Here is a 3,624-nt window from a genome sequence, read left to right as displayed (position 1 = left end):
AAAATTAAACAAACCACAATCCAAATGATACAAAATATGGTACAATTTTGTGGTATGGCCCACGAGGATCCAAATGCCCATATTGCGAACTTCTTAGAAATTTGTGACACCTTCGAGCACAATGGGGTAAGTGATGATGCCATCCGGCTGAGGTTATTCCCATTTTCTTTGAAGGATAAAGCCAAGGCTTGGTTAAACTCATTGCCGGCAGGATCCATAGCCACGTGGGATGAAACGGCTACCTGATTCCTCTCTAAATATTTCCCTCCCTCTAAAATTGCAAAAATGAGAAATGATATTACTACCTTTTTCCATCAAGAGGGGGAATCTCTCTATGAGTCCTGGGAACGTTACAAGGAGCTACTAAGGAGGGTTCCTCACCACGGCCTTCCGATATGGCTGCAGGTACAAACTTTTTATAATGGTCTGACCGATTCAAACAAGACCATCTTAGATGCAGCAGCCGGGGGCTCCATAAACAATAAGACTCCCGAGGTTGCCCATGCACTCATAGAGGAAATGGCAGCCAATAATTACCAGTGGCATTCTGAAAGAACTCAAGTAAGAAAGAAGCATGTACTGCATAATGTTAACACATACACGGCTCTATCTACTCAAATTGGAGCGCTCAACAAGAAGTTAGATGAAATGCAGATAGCAGCCATGCATGTGCAGCCCATGACATGTGATTTGTGTGGGGGAGGCCACATCAGTATCGAATGCTAAGTTGGCAATCAGTTTAGGCCATCTACAGAACAAGTTGACTTTGTTTGCATTCTTCCAAGACAACAGGGGTACCAATGTCATCATGCCTTTCATCTGGGATGGAGGGGACACCCAAACCAATCCTGGTCAAATCAGCATACATCCAAGCCCTTCCACCAAAATTATCATCAGCCGGAACCAAAATCTAACATGGAGGAGCTGATGACAAAATTCATAGCTAGTGCTGAAACCAGGTTCTAGAATCAGGAAGCTTCAATTAAAAACCTGGAAAATCAAGTTGGGTAATTGGCACAGTTAATCTCATCAAGACTACCTGGAACTCTTCCAAGCAATACTGAGGTGAATCCATGTGAGCAAGTACAGGCTATCACTTTAAGGAGTGGTAAGGAGTTGCCCGAGGTAGAGAAGAAAGACAGGGCTGAACCCAAGGCAGAAACAAGCCTTGGAACCGGACACCAAAAGAAGGAACAATCTGAAGCACAACAAGAGAAACACCAATAGCCGCAAGTTCCCTTTCCTAACAGGCTAAAGCAACAAAAGATGGAGAAAGAATTCGGTAAGTTCCTTGAAATATTTAAAAGTTTACATATTAATATTCCTTTTGCTGATGCTTTAGCCCAGATGCCACACTATGCAAAATTTTTGAAGAAATTATTGGCAAACAAAAGGAAACTGGGGGATGTGGCTACAGTTGCTTTAAATGAAGAATGTTCGACAATCCTTCTAAACAAGCTGCCTCAAAAGCTTAAAAATCCAGGGAGTTTCACTATCCCTTGTACTATAGGGAGTTTAAAATTTGAAAAAGCTTTATGTGATTTGGGAGCTAGCATCAATTTAATTCCATATTCAATTTTCAAAAAATTGGGATTGGGGGAGCCCCAACCCACTAAAGTGGCATTACAATTGGCTGATAGATCCATTAAGCATCCAAGGGGGATCATTGAAGATGTGTTGGTCAAAGTAGACAAATTCATTTTTCCTGTTGATTTCATTATATTGGACATGCAAGAAGATGTGGATGTCCCTCTCATCCTAGGGAGACCTTTCCTGGCTACCGGGAAAGCAATGATTGATGTCCAACATGGACAACTCATCCTTAGGATACAAGATGAGGAAATAATTTTTAAAATGTCTGATGCCATGAAACATGCACCCTCTAGTGATGACTCTTGCTACATGATTGATGCCATTGATGTTGCAGTTGATGAATGCTTCTAAGTAAGTAGAACGACTAATCCTCTTGAACTCTGCCTCCAGCAGGGAGAACTTGAAAAGGGCGAAAATGAAGAAATAAACCTCATGATAGCATATCTGAATGATAAGCCTTAATTCAAGGGGAAGGGATTTCTCAAATTAGAAAACTTAGGCAAAATGCCTGGACCATCATGTAAGCCATCATCTCAAGAACCCTCCATCCTTGAATTGAGGCAATTACCTCCCCATTTGGAGTATGCTTTCCTTGAGGAACCATCAGCTCTCCCTGTAATAATTTCCGCATCCTTGAACCCATCACAAAAAGAAAAATTGTTAAGAGTGTTGTGGGAACACAAAAATGCTTTAGCTTGGAAGGTAGAGGATATCAAGGGCATTAACCCATCAATCTGCACTCACAGAATTTTGATGGAAGAAGACAGCAAACCTTCTGTTTAGCCCCAAAGATGCCTAAACCCAAACATGAAAGAGGTGGTAAAGGCTGAAGTCATTAAGCTCTTAGATGCTTGGATCATTTATCCTCTCTCTGACAGTTCTTGGGTGAGCCCCGTACAAGTCGTGCCCAAGAAAGGGGGTATGACTGTTGTCCCAAATGAGAAAAATGAACTCATCTCGACTAGAACTATCACTAGGTGATGTGTATGAATCGACTATAGAAAATTAAATGAAGCCACCCATAAGGACCACTTCCCTCTCTCATTCATGGATCAAATGTTAGAGAGGCTAGCCAGACATGAGTATTATTGTTTCTTGGATGGATATTTAGGGTACAATCAAATCCCAATTGCACTAGAGGACCAAGAAAAGATCACTTTCACTTGCCCTTATGGTACCTTTGCATACCAAAGGATGCCCTTTGGGTTGTGCAATGCCCCAACAACCTTTCAGTGGTGCATGATGTCCATATTTTCTGATATGGTTGAAAAATTTATTGAGATTTTTATGGATGATTTTTTAGTTTTTGACTCTTCATTTGATGCATGCTTGAATAATCTGGAACATGTGCTTAAGAGATGCGAAGAGACACATCTTGTATTAAATTGGGAAAAGCATCATTTTATGGTGCAAGAAGGCACAGTGCTTGGACACAATATTTCCCAAAGAGGTATAGAAGTCGATAGAGCTAAGGTGGAGGCAATTGAAAAATTGCCACCCCCATCATCTATCCGTTCTGTAAGAAGCTTCTTGGGGTATGTCGGATTCTATAGGAGGTTTATTAAGGACTTTTCAAAAATAGTCAAACCACTATCTACTTTTCTTCAGCAAGAAGTGACTTTTGAATTTTCAACTGAATGCCTTCATGCTTTCAACACCTTGAAAGATAAATTGATCCATGCACCTATCATGATAGCACCGGATTGGTCATTTCCATTTGAATTGATGTGTGATGTGAGTGATTATGCCATAGGAGTTGTTTTGGGACAAAGAGTTAACAAACATTTTCAGCCGATTTGCTATGCTAGCAAAACCTTGAATGGAGCTCAACTAAATTACACAACTGAAAAGGATCTACTAGCGGTAATCTTTGCACTTGATAAGTTTCGTTCATATCTGATTCTGTCCAAGGTTATTGTGTACACAAACCACTCGGCATTGAGGCACTTGCTGACCAAGAAAAACTCAAAACCAAGACTGATCAGATGGATCCTATTATTGCAAGAATTTGACATTGAGATTAGAGACATG

The 3,624-nt window shown here is 40.7% G+C and overlaps 1 non-coding gene across 1 annotated transcript; it reads right to left on the bottom strand.

Annotated features, from left to right (window-relative positions):
* Nucleotides 1-282: 282 nt before the first annotated feature.
* Nucleotides 283-389, bottom strand: LOC148790444 (small nucleolar RNA R71). The gene has a single exon (XR_016079004.1). It is a non-coding gene; the product is annotated as a small nucleolar RNA R71 (small nucleolar RNA).
* Between the last annotated feature and the right edge of the window lie 3,235 nt (nt 390-3,624).

The sequence above is a fragment of the Nelumbo nucifera genome, chromosome 7 (genome assembly GCF_055504915.1).
Source record: "Nelumbo nucifera cultivar China Antique chromosome 7, China Antique-T2T, whole genome shotgun sequence".
Taxonomy (NCBI): Eukaryota; Viridiplantae; Streptophyta; class Magnoliopsida; order Proteales; family Nelumbonaceae; genus Nelumbo; species Nelumbo nucifera.
The sequence above is the reverse complement of the archived record's forward strand: the minus strand, read 5'-3'. Positions and strand labels throughout refer to the sequence as shown.